We start from the raw sequence: 19,087 nt of genomic DNA, 5'->3' as shown, positions 1-19,087 counted from the left end.
CCCTTCTCAATCTCCTGATTTCGGCGCTCCGTAAGATTGGCTCGAGGATGATAATGGGAGTAGTCCAATGTTGAATTTTCCATCGCACACAAGCGTCTTGCCAGTATCGACCGATGAATTGTCGATCATAGTCCATTAGGATGACTCAAGGATATTTCCACTGACCAAAAACTTAATCCTCCAGGAGCTGAGTAAGCCGGGGGTCCTCCGATGAACCCAGAGAAAAGGCCTCGACCCATCGACTGAAGAGATCCGTGACAACCAGCATGAAACGTCATCCCCTAGAGCTCTTTTGATATGGACCTATTTAATCAATGGCTATGATCTCCCATAAGTGTTCGGGCTGATGTGGTCGGATGGTACCTAGAGCAGTGATTGCTCTTTCATAGTATGCGCACAGCCTACAGTCCCGGACATTTTTCTTGATTTCAGTGTTCATCCCAGGCCAATAGTGATAACCTTTGATACTGCGAGCCGTTTCCTTCATTCCTGGATGTCCTGCGTGGTGAGTGTCGTGGAACTCATAGAGCACTCAGGGAACCATGCTTTAGGGCACATAGACCATCTCACTTGAGTCATTTGTTGGTCGCTGCAATATCAAGTCGTCAACAAGTCCATGACCAGCCAAAAACTGGGTATCTGATGGTGAGAGAGTCGGGCTTTCTGCTGCTTGGATGATCTTGTGACCAAGTTCGAGACAATACGGGTCCTGGAGCAATAAATCTTTAATTTCATTTAGTAATGAAGGTGTTTTGACTAAGCAATTGACAGGTATAGTTGGTGTTTCCCAAAAATTTGTTGAAGACAGTATCCGGTCCACATTGTCTAGGTTATCCGGCTCCTCTTCCACCGAATTCCGTGAGAGGAAGTCCGTCAGTTGGTTTTCTCGACCTGGACAGTGTTCAATAATGGGATTGTACTCCTGGAGTAGGATAGATCATCGCTTTAATTTATCTCGAGTTTTCTTAGCCGTGCGTAGCCAAGTGAGGCCCTTGTTATTCGTTGGTAAGGTAAATGGTCGATCCTCCAGAAAGGGTCGATATTTTTTAAGGTGGCTCCAGCGCCTAAAGCCGTATCAAAATGGGAAGACTAAAAATTAATCATAATTTTCTCTAAAATATGGTATAAAATTATCGTAGAGACTGTTGTTAGCCATTTTATCTGTAACTTTAGTGAGTAAATATAAAAAAACAAAAAAGCTTTATACTGCCCTAATTGATGAACTGTTACGGTACGCTCCTAAGTTCAAGAATGTGGCAACATTGCTTAGATGTAGTCATACCTACCTATATATGTACTCTGCAGAATGCAGACAGCTAAGAGCTATCTTGCAATCGCAACTGTATACTTAGTCTCCAATTATTTAAAGATTTTGTTCGATAACAAGACACTTTTATCATGTCATCGAAAACTACGTTATAATATATACAAGATAGTATATCTTAAGCAAATTACGGGTTATTTATACAAGTGCAGCAGTAGATTGAATATCGCGTAGGCTTGCATTTCCTATCCAACCCGTATTAAAACTACGATTTTGTAAGCATAATTTCTTACAATTTTCATCGTCATCTTTTTTTTTTTTTTATTTGAATAGAAATATAGAAATTCAAAAAATTTAATTAAATATAATTAACCTCGGTTAGATTATTTATAAATTTAACATTGAGGCCACTGGAGCCACCTTAATAGCCCAAACCATTGCTAAGCACTCTTGCTCATTGCTATGACATTTTGCTTCACATGGATTAAACTTGGCACTAGCATAACTGATGATACTACGCTGTCCATCAAGTTTAATCTTATATAAGATGGCTCCCATTCCACGAGCCCTAGCGTCCGTCTGCAAGATATATGGCCAACCCTTATGTGGTCGAGCCAATTGTAGAGGTTTCAAGAGTTTTTTTTTAGCCTCTCCATGGCTTCTTAAGCTTCTGGAGTCCATTTGTATGGCCGTTTTTTGCTACTGAGGTCCAAGAAAGGCGCTGTTATTTCAAAATAACGAGGCACGTATTTCCGAAGCCATCCACTTGTGCCATGGAAGGACTGTAGCTGTTTTCGAGTTTTTAGTACTGGTAAACTGCATAGCTTCTCGACATGCACGGGTAAGGCTTTGTTCCCCTCAGCGGTGACTTGATGTCCTAGGTATGTTAACTCTGACATCCCGAAGACACATTTTCCGATGGCTACTGTGAGTCCGTGGATTTGCAACTTCTCTAAGACAAAAGCGATATGTCTGAGGTGTTCTTTCTGTGTGTTAGAACAGTCGATGATATCGTCCAGGTAGACAAGATAGAACTTCCCCAGGTATCCGGTAAGAACTTTCTGACTCATTAGCCTTTGGAAGGTTCTAGGTGCTTCTTTTAGCCCGAATGTCATAACTCGTAATTGGTAGAAACCACCGGTGTGTGTGGAGAAAGCTGTGTATTGCATAGACTTGGGTGCCATCGCTATTTGCCAGTAGCCACTTCTGAGATCCAACTTTGAGAACCAGACAACTCCACCTATATCCTTTACGGCGTGATGTATGTGGAGTACCTATTGAGAGGTGTCTTCGGTAATCAAATTCAGCTGACTATTATCCTCACAGAATCACATGGTGCCATCATTTTTGGTCGTCAAGACGACAGGGGAGCTATATGAGGAGAAGGATGGCTCGATGATGTTACCAGCTAGCATGTCTTGAACTTGCTCCTCGATGAGTTCCCTGCTCTTGTCTAAGCAAGGTAATGGTGCTAACAGGAAAGGTTGGTGTGGTCTGACCCAGATCTCGTGTTGTATGGTGCGAGTTTGACGTAACTTCTCCGTCAAAGGTCCAAAGACTTCTGCGTGTCCCTGCAACAGTTTAAATAGGCCAATACGTTCTTCTCAAGTGAATCCATGTTGAACCTGATCTAAGTTTAGAGCTGTTCGCTAATTCTCCTGAGATGGGCGTGACACAAATAGGATAGTTATTTGTTGGCTACTTCTGAAGTATAGCGTTCCCCTCGTTGAATCCAAGGTAGATTTCTCCGTGTACAGTGTTGTTAGACCCAGGACCATTTGATGTTGAAGGTCCAGTGCTACGAGGAAGTAATGAGTAATTTAATGAAAGAAAGGAACGAGTAATTTGAATGACTTTCCCTGGATTCGTAGGGCTGGAGATCTTGAGAGTTGCATTACCACAGGCCAAGTCACACTGTTAAGTATAGGGTGTGATCTTCTCCTGTCCCGAAAGTAGTGAGGGATGTACAAAATTGTCGGTAGATGCTTGGTGGACCAGAGCAGCTATTTCTCGCTGACCCAGTCCAACCATAATTTTTTGTAGTAGTTGGTGGGGCATGCTGGTTACATTTATTGCCGGCGTCTTTCCAGAGCACCTGTTTCCTGATCCTCTGACACTTTAGTTTCGTTTTCTGGGATAGTTGAGGCTCAAGCAATTCGAATAAGTTAGTCCCCATGGAGGTGGTCATCGGGACAGAAGTGGCACTTAGGTGGCCAAGGATTTGGGTTGGCTCAAGTAGAGGTAGTCACTTAGACTTACTTAGCGTCTGTACCAGACTATTCGTCCCATGCCTTCGTGAGGTCTTCTTCGTCGTCTTCTAACTGGACTGCCATAGTGAGAAGATCCACGTAGATCTTGAATGTGTGGCTTTGGAGAAATTGACAAGTAGATTGATGAATGAGCTCGATGGCCGTGGTAATTATAACTTCTTTCTCAGCTCCAGGGCTGATTGTTTTAAACAGAAGATACTTCTCCTGCAGAAACGCTGTTACTGGTTCCTCTTCGGTTTGATGTTTGGAATATAGCTCGGAATCTAATTTTCCCTGGATAGCGGGACTGTCAAAGCGTGCCCTAAGAAGCTCCCCAAATTGTTTGAATGTGAAAGACAGCTTTTTATAAACCTGCCACCAATTTTAGGTGACGCCACCAAGCCCCTTTGTTGCTACCAAAGTCTGTTGGGTAATTAGGGTGCGATAAGCCTTAAAATAGAGTTTACATTGGGCGAGAAAGACCACCGGGTCTTGATGGTTGCAAGCTCCATATTTAGGTAGCTCGGGTAACTGCTCCTGAGCCCATTGCAGAAGTTTTGCTAGTAGCTTCTCGAGGCCGGTAGTGTCTGTGGCGGGCATTGCATAGTGTGTTTTTTGCTTCTTTTTTTTTTTTTATTTTTTTTTTTCGAGCGCCACTAGGTACTTTTTTTCAGCTCAAAGAAGTTCTGCTTAATGGCGAGTTAGGCTTTTTTTATTTTTTATTTATTTATTCATTTACTACAGTATTACAAGACACCATTCCTCCTACCCTCACCGAGGTCTCTTAAGCTCACCTCGGTGATCTTCTCGTTGTCGAGAGGTCTCGGGATCTTGAAGTGGGGGTAATACATTGACCATACTCCGGATGAGCGGCTTTTAAGCCTCCAACACCCTTAGGCTCGTAGCTGGAGAGGGTGTAGTAGGTTGAGGCGGCCATCGGAGTGGCAAAGGTTTTTGGTTTTAATGGGGTGTTTCGTACCCTTTGAGTGGGATCACTTCTAGTGGAACCTGCGGAAGGTTTGTGTACATTGAAAATATAGACAAGAGTTTTATATAAGTACAGTGATATTTATCGAATATGTACTTATCTACCACTACTTTCAATCAATTGACTGGCTTAAGAGATATGCATTATAGGTATTTCTAAATTTCGGATCGACCTGAATCAGTCATCATACAGCCCATCTTACATACTTTACGTCGCTTTCTTGCTTGCGACTTTCGCTAAAGACTAGTGGTCGCCACCTGGCGAGCGATAGGTGGGATTATCAAGTCCTAAGTTGGAAATCGGAGCTGTGCGCGAAATTTCGAAATTCAAATTTATGTAGAAACGATCTTATTTAAGAAAAATGATCATTTTAATATACAATATTTAACAAAATAATGCCCTGGATAGTGACAATTTGCAAAAGCTTCACTACAAAGAAGCGCAAACAACTGCATAAGTTGGTGGTAATAAACTTGCAAGACTTTTAAAAGATAAAGATTTGCGATCAAACGTCATTAGTTTTACAAATATAGAAAGCAAAGTTTCTAATACCGTTCTTATCGCTTATCACGAAAACTCCTGAGCAGATTTTGCTGAAATTTTGCATACCTTTTTTTGACACTTCCTTGATAGTTTTAGTACAGTTTTTATCTTGAAAATTTATTAACAGTCGCAATAAATGAGCTTCAAGTTTTTTAAAAATACGCCAGCCTTTTACTGAAGTTCGGTAGGATCCACTAGGTAAAGTCGACATAAAATCAAAGCTACCTGCAACAGAATGAAAAAATTATGGTTATAACAGGCCACAGCATCTCAAAAATCTCTGTAGTCATCTACTGGCAGCTCATCGAGCTGCATCAAAAACGTAGATGATAGTCGTATAGTTGGGTATTCTGGTAACTGATGACACTCTTCTCTAAAGGGCAAAATACTTAGGTCTACATTTATCCTGAATCTGTAGGATTTACAAGTGTGACCATTACAAAAATATTATAACCGATAACATCTCCAGTGGAATACCAGGAGACGTATTTTGCCCGAGCACAACCTGCTCCAACACTTCAGAGTTATGTGTCCGATCCATTATCTTGCCTGGTGCTGTCAGAGAATTTTTGGCTACAAATGGGAGCCAGGGAAGACAGCCCTAAGAAACATAGGGAGCCAAAACAGCTTTTTTCTTAGCGGTCGGGTCCCCAATGGTATACCCACATTTTCCCGACTAACGATAAGCAGTTGTTTATCCGGGAAACGACCTGAAGATGAGATATTCTCTGATCAGCAGCGTATCTCCCTTGATCGCAGTCTCCATACATATAGAGACTTTAAGGGTAAGAGGCAATCCACCCGCAGCCAGCTCTTTATCTTCGGAAATAATAATAAGGAATAACTGGAAGTTTCATTACTGGCCCTTTTTAGGGCCATTACAAGTATTTACGTTTCTTACTTAACCACCAATCTCATCGGTTCTTTGAAGGGCCACCTTAGTTTGAACTACCTTGCCAACAAATACTTTTTTACGACTAAAAATGTAAGTCAACTAAAAGACTATGTTAACTGAATACGGCCACTATTAAACCAAGTCAGTTATTCACTGGCAGTCGTCACGAGCATTGTTGTTCTTTGCAAGGCTGGGAGCTGGGTGACCGACAACTCTATATTACCCTCTTGACTCTTAGTATTCAAGCAGGAATCACCAATCCTCTCCAAAGTCAGCGCTGGGCGAACCTAACAGCTATGAAGGGAAAAGAAAATTGAGCCAACGGGACAGTTTTCTACGGGCAAGCATCATGAACCCATTTCCCTATCTTAGATCACCAAATCAACTGAGTCTGCAAAAAAAGGGCTTTAGACACCAACGTCCTCAACGTTATACCAGGAAACGTCAGAAAAGATCTTTATAACTAGAATTCAAAAATTCGGACTTTGTAATTTTTCTTCTGATCAGTCTGAGGCTTCAACAGCAGGCCAGAGAAGATCATCCTGAGGTATCCAGGTAGTCACAATTACTGGTAACTTTAGTCAAGAAAGAGCTTACTTAAGAAGCTCACCGTTTTTTTAGAGCCATAGGATGTCGAATATACTTGCCAACAAATATATTAGAACTAAAAAATGTTGACAGAAAGCAGCCTTTAGGGGTCACAAAAATTTTAAGCATGCCAAAATTTACAAGAGGGTGAATTGGAAGGAAAACTTCAATTGTATTAAATGAATACAACTTTAGGCGTCAAGGAACTGACGCAGAAAATTTATCAAGATTGGAGCAGCAGCGTCAAAATAGACAAATGAAGAATTGATCACGTGAGAGATCAGCTTTTCACTGTACCTTTACAGTAATCTCTTAAATCTTTCAGTTTTTGGAGTAAGTAGAAAATTTATTTGTATTTTCGTGTCCATAAAGAATGTAGAGATTAGGCTCCAGGAATTTAATGCTCTGGTTAGAAAGTTGTGAGATAAGAGAAAAAAAATTTTTTTAGTATTTATTTTTTGGGGGTTTTAAATTCCAACAGCTTTAAAAAATAACATTTTTCGTAAACAATACGGGAGAAAGTGCAAATTAACGGCCCCTTATGGTCAACGATTATTTTATGGTACAAAGAACGCACGGTACTTTTTAGCATAATTAAATTTTTTCATTTTTACCGTTTATTATTTGGCCAAAAGAACTGTTTAAATTCTGCACAAATGTGTTTTTAATAAGAAGGTTTTGTTATGAAAAGTGTCACGAATATGTGTAAAATTTCTAACTGAAAACGTTGTACGTTATATGTCAACACACTACGGTATTCCATTCAGTAAGTCTCGGGTGAATCCAAGACGGAGGGCTGCTAGTTGGCTATTAGGTAAAGATACCTATAAATTACATAGACCCATGAAAAATCGCTTCACCAAAAGGAGCTGTAATGTTTGTAATTTTGATGACATTTGGGAAACCAATTTAATGGACTTAAGAGATTTAAAGACCTATAATGATGGCTATGCTTATGTTTTCGTTGGCATCGATGTTGTCAACAAATACACTTGGGTGGTACCTATCGAGGATAAAACATTGAAAATCGTAGCCATAGCAATTTTACAGATTTTATTGAAAAGTGGCGATCGTACAATGAAATGTCTTAAAACGGATAAAGGAAAAGAATTTGTAGGTCGTAAAATGCAATACGCTTTACGAAAAAAAAAATTAAATACAGAGTACGTAGTCTACAGACGAAGGCTGCAAAAGCTCAACGTTTTATAAGAACTATTAAACAAAGAATGTTACAATACTCTACACACACAAACAATCGATGCTTTATAGACATTCTTCCGAATATAATAGAGGCATACAATCGCACGAAGCATTCGTTGACAAAGATGGTGCCAGCTTATGTGACTTAATACAATGTTCTCTAACCACGTAAAAATATAAAGCAATGTTATGACCTTGACAGGCATATTTATAAAAATCTGAGGTAAAACTTTAGAGATTCAGTTCGTATTAGTAAGATAAGAAGTGTCTTTGCCAAAGGTTACGACAGCAGTTGAACTTTAAAATTGTTTAGAATTGTAGCTACATTTTGAACACGACAACCTCCAGTACAATTTTTTAGAGATTTGACTGTGGAAGATACAAACGGTTTTATTTACAAGAAAGAGCTCTGTAGAGTGCGGAAAGAATGGAGCGAAAGCTTCTTTGAGGTTGACAAAATATCGAAAGGTCGAGGTAAAAAGCGTTCGAAAAAGTATTTTGTTAGCCAAAAGAGGTATCCTGAAAAATTCGATTCCTGGACAGAGGGCAAATATTTAAAAGATATAAATCACTTTACATTGTGTTGCTTAGCAACAGTAGCATGCAGTATTATCTTATTATACTACTACAAACCACGTGATAAGATTACCTCAGTCAATTGGTTTGCAAGGTTGATGGAGTACTGGTATAACAAAAATATAATCATCACTGACGTTTTGCTATGTGGTAAAAGATGGCGAAAGAAAAACTATAGTAAAACGTAAACCACAGCAACACAATAATGTACACAGAGAATGTCCTGTAATTCATCTAGATTATTGCACATAACTACATATGCAAATATCAGAGGAATAATACGAAAAATCAATAGTTTTGATACCATGTCACATCATGTGGTTTTTAGTTTGGAAAGAAGTTATTAGCTTAGTTAGTCTGTTCTAAAAAAGTACACCGTAAACACTTATATCGCTTACGATTGTCCTAACTATCATGTAAGATCTTGGGCCTTAATCTAATAAGTAGTTTCTTGAAAATTAACAAAATTTAATCGGTTTATTCAGCAAATCTCGCCAATTCTTTACCGTCGATGTTCATGATTGACCGTGACATTTGTGAACCATACTTTGTGGAAGACGTTTAATTTCGTTTGTTGTGGGTGGTGTCATTGGACCTTTAAGGTTATGCTTACGGCTTTGTCAAAAATAAAATTCTCTCACCGCCCATGTAAATACCATTATTGTTTAAGTTATTTCACAACATAAAAATCTATATAAAAGACCTTATTGGGGAGCCTCATACCACGATCTTGAGACTCTGAGGGTAATACTTCACTTTAAGCGAATCAATTCGAAACTGTGTACCTTAACAAGGACTACTTCATAGCTTAAGGTGGTGGTGGTAGAAGTCTGACCACAATTCATGAAAACAGTCGTGGATGTATTGAACGCATAAACGTTGGGATCCTCTATCGATGAGGACATAGATGTAGTGTTTTGTTCCTTGCCAAAGTATTCTGCCAAGTTTTACTACTCGTTAAACGATGTAAAAAAGCTACTAGCGTGAGTATGAGCTTTATGTCTAACATCACCATTAGGATACACTTCTTAAAGATATATTCCGCACTTATGTGATAGAGTGTAGTCTTACATTGAAAAAAAAAGCCAAGAAAAAATAAGATAATCTTATAAAAGGTTCAAGATAAAAAGTCAGGTGACTCGACGAGATATTTTTGTTGCAATTGCTTTGTATAACTGCACAAATAAGGTGTGGTTGGCGTAAGAGTGAACAGAAAAAAACTATTTGGATGCACAAGCAAGATATAGAGAAAAAAGAACAGCAATAAAAAATATTATTTGTTTGATACTCCACTGATTTAAACAACTATCAAAAAATCCCACTTGATTTATTACAAGCCGATATCATCGCTCATGGATGATTCACCAATCAAATTTATAGTACCAGGTAATGGTGACAGATACATAGATCTCGCACACACAATGCTTAATCTACGTGTCCAGTTGGCTATCAATAAAGAGAAAAAATAATATACTGACGTAGCATCTTAAATCACACAGGCAGAACCAATAAATAATTTTATGGAGTCGTTTGTTGAACCAATATAATGTGTTTGTCAATCAGAAGTCTTTATCATCTTTTAACATCACGTACGTTTACAGAGCGTTTTGAAAAACCTAATTAAATTATAGACCTGCGGCAAAATCGTTTTAATCAACAAGCATTATGGTCAATGAGAGGACTTCAAGAACAGTGAAAATGATACGAAGAATAATTAAAATCCAAGGGCTTACTGTTCAGTCTTTTATTTAGTTGACAACGTTTTGACTGCACTTAAGGCAGTCCTTTTCAAGTCTTAATTATGTAGAGCAACGTCCACTTAATATTAAATATAGATATAGATATTATTTAATAGTAAGTGGACGTTGCTCTACATAATAAAGACTTAAAAAGGACTGCCTTAAGTGCAGTTGAAACGTTCTCAACTGAATAAAAGACTGTACAGTAAGCCCTTAAAGTATTATGGTGCTATGATACGGCGATGAAGATAGACCATGTGTTGGATTTCAATGTGGAACATGTCAAACGACGTACATTATTACAAGCAAAGGAATTAATTGATAAGATTATTCATCTTTACTGCGATGCATACAATCAAGAAAAATTACTCATCAATGCCGTTAAGGTCAGAATGTGATTAGTAAAATCTTGCGATGCATTTTGTCTTGTAGATACTTCAAACTTGGTATCTATATTAGTCAAAGAAGCAAATTTTTTTATAAGACGCTTTCAAATAAGTTCATCTGTTCTTTCAGTGCACACCAAAGGCTCTGTCAAAGAGGACAGAAAAATATTCACTTCCACGAGTCAAAGTGAGAGCTGTGACAATGCCCAGTGGTATTAATGGTTGAACTTTAAATAATTTTTTTGGACTAGTTATCGTATCAGATAATCGTCGGTTTCGTCGAAAATCAAACTTAGAATGGCAATCACGTTATGAATTTGGTTTATTTCACAGGCACACAAAAAAAAGTTATTTGAATTGAAGACAAGACTCATATACTTAAAGGTTGTTGGGAGCACTAAATTCAAATCTGAGGTCAGATTTATTCCATCACCTTCAGGTTCTCTCCTAGCTAGCAATAAACTCTAGGTAATTGCGTAATCCACAATAACTCTCATGATCTTTGAGAACCAGGTACTCAGACGTAGCCTAACTAAGAGGCTTACACTTAGTACTCGTAAAACGAGATATACTTGTCTAAAATAACACTAGAAACATAATTTTAAAACGAAAAAACCCCAAGAATCACCAATAATTTATCAATTCTTAAATTCTGGACGTAACCGTAGTCTTGAAGTTTTCGAGTGCACTGAATCGAATTCTGAGGTCAGATTTAATCCATCACCTTCAGGTCTACCACTAGATACCAAAAAACCTGACCAATATTAGAAATAAGTAATTCTCATGGCTCTCAGGTTGCCTTATCTTTAAACCAGATCCCAGACAATAAGAAGATTTTAGATTATATTGCAGTGGTCTCTTATTACATGAGGCTGTAAAGTACCACCATTAAAAATTTTTACAGTTTGGAACACTTATACTTTGCATCAAAGAAGATAAAAATCTGAAAATTCCTGCTACAATAACATTGTATGGGGACGATGACAACTGCTCTAAAGGAGATTTGTAAAATAATTTTCTCCCCAGAATGTTAAGGTAACGAAACCAGTGAAGGAACGCAGCCCTGCAGGGGGACGTTTGAGAACGAGGATGAAGCCGTAGTGTGTCCAAGGACAAGTTATTACTGTCCTTGTCAAAGTCATAAGGCCCTTATGCTTGACCCTGGAGAAGTATGAGGGTTTTCTCTTCCAGGACGGTGGACTCACCTGTAATTGGGCCAGGATCCCAAATGTGCGGGGCTCGTTACAAGTTTATGACAACTATAACTCACAAAAACTAATGTTCAAAAACTACAAATCAACCACTCCACAACTTCTCTAGTGACTTTTATGTCTTCTGCTATGTCTGTGGAAAATTTAGTGTCCATAAAAATCGGTTTCCCATCTCCAAAGAGATAAAAAAAATTTCACAAAGATTGTTTTAGAAGAAATGTAAGAAACTTAAATCATAATTGGGTTCCATTATCGATATGTAAGGCTTGCAAGAACATGTTCACGTGCTGGAAGGCTGCAAAAAAGCAAGTGAAGAGATTCACTTTAAAATCAAACACAAAACTCTTTGGAAAAAGCCTCCAGATATAAGGCAATGTTATTTTTGTAATACAAAAGTATCTGGGTTTAACGTAAAATATAAAAGTAAAACGGTATACGCGAATGTTTCATTAATTACAACAGCAATTGAATCCAATCTAAATAATAGGAAACATAATGAAAACTTACCCTGCTCAGTGAGTCAATCAGAAACTGATGACAGGGGTGATGATTTAAGTAAACAGGATGATGGATAAAACTAATCAGATGGATCTGACGACGAAGAAAAGCCCTAGGGCAAAGAGTTATCTGAGGACGAAGATAAAGACTTTCAAATGTACAATAATAAAACGTAGCTTATTATATTGTATGCACAAAAAATATTGAATGACTTGTTAAGAAATACAAGACTCCCTAAAGATGGAGCAGAATATTCAGCTTCAGATCTGAAGCGGAGGGGTATAAATAAACATGGTATTAAATTAACTATCTAGAGAAAAGAGTTTTCGTGAATACGTCGTTGAAGAACAGACTGAAAAACGTTAGCTAGTCTACTGTAACAACGATAAAGGACTTATCAATACACAAAAACCTGATGTATACAAGTCTGAGGATTGAAGGCTCTTTATTAACTCGTCAACCAAGAGCTTAAAAGAAGTGTTGCTCAATAATAAGAATGTATTTGCACCAGTGCCAATCGCTTACTTAACTTAGTTAAAAGGAGAATATATGGATTTGAAATTACTTTTGGAAAAATCTATTATTCAGAGCACAACTGGCTTGCATGTCAGGGATAAGATCTTGGGACAACAATGAAAATTAACTAAGACACCCTGCTATCTTTGTTGATAGAATAGTAGTAATTGTAAGAACAACTTTTAAAACTAAAATGTCATCCAAGACTGACATTTAAAAAAGAAACACACAACATTATTGCTAAGCCACTCGTGGAACCTCCAAAAATTTGGATTCTCCACTTGACATCAAGCTTGGACTGATGAAACAATTTGTCAAGACACCCTGCTATCTTTGTTGATGGTATAGTAGGAATTGCAAGAACCACTTTTAAAAATTAAAAAGGCATCCAAGACTGACATTTAAAAAAGAAACACACAACATCATCGCTAAGCCACTCGTAGAACCTTCAAATATTTTGATTCTTTACTTGACATCAAGCTTGGACTGATGAAACAATTCCTCAAGGTACTTGGTAAAAATGGTAATTGCTTTCAATATTTGTGTCACAAATTTCCTCAAATTTTTAGATAGCAAGTTAAAAGGAGGGATTTTTGATGGACGTCAGATACGAAAAATGTTAAGGGATCGTCAATTCGTTATGATAAAGACAGGTCCTGAAACATTTGCTTGGCAAAGTTTCGAACAAGTTGTTAAAAATTTTCTAGGTAATGATAAGAGACATGATTACAAAAATGTAGTCACAAAACTTGTTACAAACTTCGGTTAGTTAGGGTATAATATAAATTACAAACTTCATTTTCTCGATTCTCATTTAGATAAATTTTCAGAGAATCGTAGAGATTTCAGCGAGGAGCAAGATGAGAGGTTTCATCAGGATATGAAGGAAATGGAAAGGAGACATCAAGGCTGTTGGGATATTAATTTTTTAAAAGACTACTGCTGGACCTTGCTAAAAGAGGATCGAGGAAGAAAAAGAAAAAGACGAAACCTTCTTTACAGATCGTTTGAAGACAAGAGGATAAGGTATCATTGAGAAATCAGACCGTAATCTGTTTTCCGAGAACATATAATTACAATTTTTATTGATACAAATCTCTAATTTCAGGTCCATATTGATAAGAAAGTCATCATTTTAGATAGTGAACAGTGGTGGAGACGAAGAGAGAAAGATGCAAGATAGTGAGAATAATATTGACAGGATTTATTGTCATAAAACATTTTCCTCGTTTTAAGGTTATGTTCCTAGTGTCATTTATGATGAGTATATCTCGTTTTTCATGAACTCAGTATAAGCCCCTAGGTTAGTCAGCGCCTGAGTCCCTGGTTCTCCGACATCATGACAGCAATGTGGATTACGTAATTACCTAGGGCTTATCCCTGGCTAGGGAAAAACTTAAGGGTCATAGACTAAATTGGACCTCTGATTTAGATTCAGTGCACCTAAAAATCTGTCAATGAGTCTTGTCTCAAACTCATATAATTTTTTTTTTGGGTGCCTGTGTTTTAAGGATTTTATTATTTAATTTTTTTATGTGCATTGACAGCGTTCAAGCTTTTTTAAACTACTACAGACCAACTTCAAAAGAAATAATTTATACGTAATTGCTTAGTACACCTTGTTTATGGGTACTGGCATTCACTTTCTCAATGAACGAAAACGTATTGATCGCGAATCTTATCCAAATAGTTTCTGTCTCTTTGCTTTTGAATAAGCACCAGATTTATTGGCCAACGGATGTTATAATAAAACCTTATTAAATACACAGGCATGTGATTAGACATTTAATTTGCTGACGCTCTAACTACAACTGTTAACTGTACAGTGTAAGCCAAGTACCAAAATATTCTTGAATTCTAGTCATGTCGAATCATGATCAGCTTTAGAAACTAAACGGTGCCACTTGCTACATATAATTGACGTCAACGGTTGCAAAAGTGGTAAAATTTACGTAAAATAGCTCTTTGTCAAGTTCATCAAAGCCAAATCATCAAAAATATCGTTGTGCCTTGAATAATGCTTATAAACTAAAATTTTAATTTAGCAAACGTAATGGGCAGCCTACAAATATTGCAAATCCTGTTGCAAACTGACGTCACTCGTCATCCACACTGGTGGTGATACAAAGCTAGGTATGCCTTAGGTTGATGCAGATTCCGATGGTTTATATTTCAATTGCTATGATATTAAATCTTTCGTAACGCAGCACATTATTTCGCAAGAATTATAAGGAACTGCATTGAAATGTTAAACAGTTACAAAGCTTATTTTTAAACGTATGTGATTAGTTTTTTTGATGTTTTTGTTTTACATGAGCAACAAATTGGGTTTCAAAAATTTTTGCCAAATTTTTTTGTTGATCTAAAATAGAATGGTAAAATTGCCCAACGTTTTAATTTATTGACGTACATCAAAAAAGTTTGAGGAGCTCAGTGTCTGGCGGTATCGGCTTTATGATAAAATATTTACAGAAAAAGTGTAGCAAAATGTCTTAGATATAAGTGTACTCACAAAAATCTTTGTAATTTGAAGTCTGCGCATTTCGGAAAGTCTAATGAAAGATACAAATATGTCATTATTATAAATTCTAAGAATAAGCGATACAAGCATTTTGCAATGCTACCTCTGAATATTTATAGTTCGTAAGAAATTTCGTACTCAGATTTTTTCCACGCACGATACACGATCATTAGTGTTCCAATTTACGTTGTTCTGGGTCTGTAATTGATATAACTTTCTATGGACTCACGTGACTTACTACCTCCAAATGTCTTTCACCCTGTCTCTTTCATGTCATGACTAGTATAAAAAAGTCTAATTAGTTGTTAGTCTTTAACTAATAGTCATATCGTCATACAATCAAACAGAAAAAAGTCTTACAAAATGAGGGTGAGGGAGTCAGTAGCAATTAATCTTCTAATTGTTGAGAACTATAAGCACTACACTACGTTAGTAGATATTTATTTAAAAAAAAAAAAAATTGAGCTTTTTATCCATGAAACTTGTTCACTTGCCCATTTATTCATATATTGTTTATAATATAAGAAGGTTTTTGACATTTTAACAAGTCCTTACATGCTTAAAACTATATGAGTAATTTTGAACTAAGAACCATCTAAGTTTCTATTTGTGTGTGCTTGCTTTCTGGATAATTTATCTTGTTATTCTTTATTACTCAAACATAATCTATGACGAGTAGTCTTGCCAACGGATTAATTTGTTAGTTGTTTGTAATGAATCAGGAGTAAAATCAAATTATTACTAATTACTGAAGAATAGCCAAGTTCTTTCTAGCCTGTGCTTGTTACCCAGAAAATAAAATTAGTATTTATGTACAACGAAAAAATATTATAAGCTGATTGTCGGTGGCGTGGTGGTTGATTACCTAAGCTATGCTTAAAAACAAACTTTGAATTAATTTATTAGACTGTAGCTCAAGAAAAAAAAATGTTCATAGAACATCCTACTAAAAAATACTTTAATGAAAAATTAAAGAAGACAAAGTCACAGTTTTATAAAATTATTTAACGAAAGCTAATAATTATTGTCTATTCTTAAAAAAAGTTTCGTATTGTGCCACGTTATGTCTATGTTTCCTTGCGGTTTCTTTTAAATTAGTATAGTAGTTTTCTTCACTACACTGATTAAAAGTTTTTTAGTTACAAAAATCTTTTTTTAACGCTTTGTTACCAATAGTGTGTGAAAACAATAAATAATAAATTACCAAAGATGTTTACTTTGTTGGAAGCTTGATGACGAGAACATTAGTGGTCGTAAAATTAATCTACGAGCCACAGAAGCCAATATAAAAAAAAAATCTTAACCAAAAATTGGTATCTAATCATGAATTTTCAAAAAAATATTAAAAATTAATTTATAATTACGATAAAGCTATTTTAACTGCCCTCTTTACTTGTAAGTAAGAGTGTAAAACAAAAAATGAATTAAAAGTATGTAAAGTATTAAAAAGATTAGTATAAAACGTGTGCAGTGATATGTTTAACATGTGTTTTGGTGAAAAATTTATTGAGATGCTAAAGAATTGAGAAGCTTTATGAGAGAGGAACTTCAGCACGTGTTTAGAGGAAAAAAATGAAAGTGCGATGTTCAAGTACAGGTAAATGAAAAATATACAAGGGAAACAATAAACTCAACAGATCCACAACGAAAAAATCTATTTGTTTTTGAAAAGAAATCTCAATGCAATTGAGGTTGAGAAAATGTGAAAATATAATTAATCGAGAAACAAGAAATTAAAACGAAACAGAATCAGCTTAGGAAGAAAAAGATTTGAAAGCGATGAATGACATGTGTAGTGCATTAACTGTAAATCAATTAAAATTAATACATAAAAAATCAAACTCGTTTAAAATCATTGAAAAATTTGATAAGTTATGCGTAAAAGAGTCAACCGCATTAAAGATATGCCTTAAAAATAAATTAGATAAAATCAAATAAAGTGATTTTGAAAAATCAAGTAATTCTTTCAGGGAATTTAAAGGGATAGTAATGTATTCATAAAATGCAAGAGAAACGGTTTATAAAGAGAAAAAAGTTAACTGTTCACTAAGAACATTACCACCGTCATTTAAACACATTGATGATTTAATATATGGTTTGAAAGAAGAGAAACAAACAGTTGAATATGTTAATAACAAGATAAAAATGGACGAGATGAAAGATCAAACATACAAAAAATAAAAATAAATGTGGAAATGCAAGTGTATTCAAAGTGGAAAAAAAAATAAAAACTCTTATAAGTGTGGTAATCCAGGAAATTTTCAAGATCAACGTTATAATAATAACTATAATCAACGACGAAACACATCAAGAGGATCGAGGACTGAAATTCTAAGTGTAAACAGAGGGAGAAGTAGTCAATAGCGAGGAGGAAGACAAGGTCAGTTTGTCGATCATCAGCAAATTTTTCTGAACAATAACAGAGGCCATGGCACAGCACAGCATGATCGTGGTGGGTCATCAACAGTAGCAGAATCAACATTGACAACAACAATATTATCAAGATGGCAGTCCTAATTATGGTAGAAATGAGAGGGAAAATCAGAGTACTAACAAATACTTGCTTCGTAGAGTTTAAGATAACAATATAAATATCAATAAAATAAAAAATTTTGCCTATTGCGAAGAGACTAATTGTAGTAATGAAATTGAATGGCTTTTGAACAGTGGTTGTACCGATTATATAAATAATAACTTAAATTATTTTTCCGAATATATAAATCTACAAAATCCAGTCAATGTAAAAATCGTTGATGAAGAAACTTTAAAATCTACAAGAAAAGAAAATATGAATCTATTATTTATTTAAACTGAATGATATGATTGAAGAAGTCCATATGAAAAACGTTACTATGTTGAAAAATTACTATGTTTTTTAAAAAGAGATACAAATCTAATGGGTGTTGGTTAAATAACAAGTTATAAAAAAATTACTATGAAAAATAATACTGCAAAAATATTGAAGAAACAGAACAAATTGCCTACCACAGCGTATGAAATAAATGGTATATACAAGATTTCCAACATAGTAAATAAAAACTGGCATATGACGTAACATGTAATATAGTCAAAAAGAAGGATATCATAGAATGCTAGCTCATGTTCATTTTAATTATTCAAATATTTTGTGTAAAGAAAAGTTAGTTAAAGTTCTGCATGATAATTGAGAGAATGATTATTTTGAATGTGGAACTTGTTTTCAAAGTAAAATGCATAATATTAAATTTCATAATGATGGACGTAAAACAAATAATTTCTTGGAAATCTTACATGTGGATTTAAATGAGCTTTAAAGAGAAGATAAATATTTTGTCATCAAGGAGCCAGGTTCAATAACTCGATCTGTGTCAACAAAATTTTTTAACCTTTTTATTTTAACTAGTAAACTAAGTTTTTACTAAAGAAACGGTAAATAGAGAAAAATTGAGTTTTTCGGTTCTCTATAAGCTATTTTTTTTGGTAAACGATTAGTTAAGTTTTGTAATTTGTTTTATGACAGAACTTTGTAGGGCCTCTAAGAGCAGATCAAGTTATCGAATCTGGCTCCTCAATTATTGTTGATGATTACAGTAAACTTGCTAAAGCATACATAACAAAGTTTAAGAATAAAGCTTATGATTGTTTAGTAGATTATATAAATAAATTAGGAAACTTAACAGGAAAAAAAAATAAAAGGTTATGATGTGATAATGGAAAAGAATTCCTAATCAAAAGTTTTTATAAATGTGCAAAGCATAAGGGTATTATAATAGATCCATGCACTCCAAAAGTGCTTCAGTTTAATGAAACTGCACAAAAATACAATCGATCAGTAATGGATACATAGAGGTGTCTGTCATCTGACGTAAAATTAGATTAAAAATTTTGGACAGAAGAAGTAAAAATAGCAATTTACTTAAAAAATATAAACTTA

This window comes from Copidosoma floridanum, unplaced genomic scaffold (assembly GCF_036245765.1).
Source record: "Copidosoma floridanum isolate Cflo_tuat_1 unplaced genomic scaffold, Cflo_Japanese_pri ptg000027l, whole genome shotgun sequence".
Taxonomy (NCBI): Eukaryota; Metazoa; Arthropoda; class Insecta; order Hymenoptera; family Encyrtidae; genus Copidosoma; species Copidosoma floridanum.
This window is presented reverse-complemented; position numbering follows the sequence as displayed.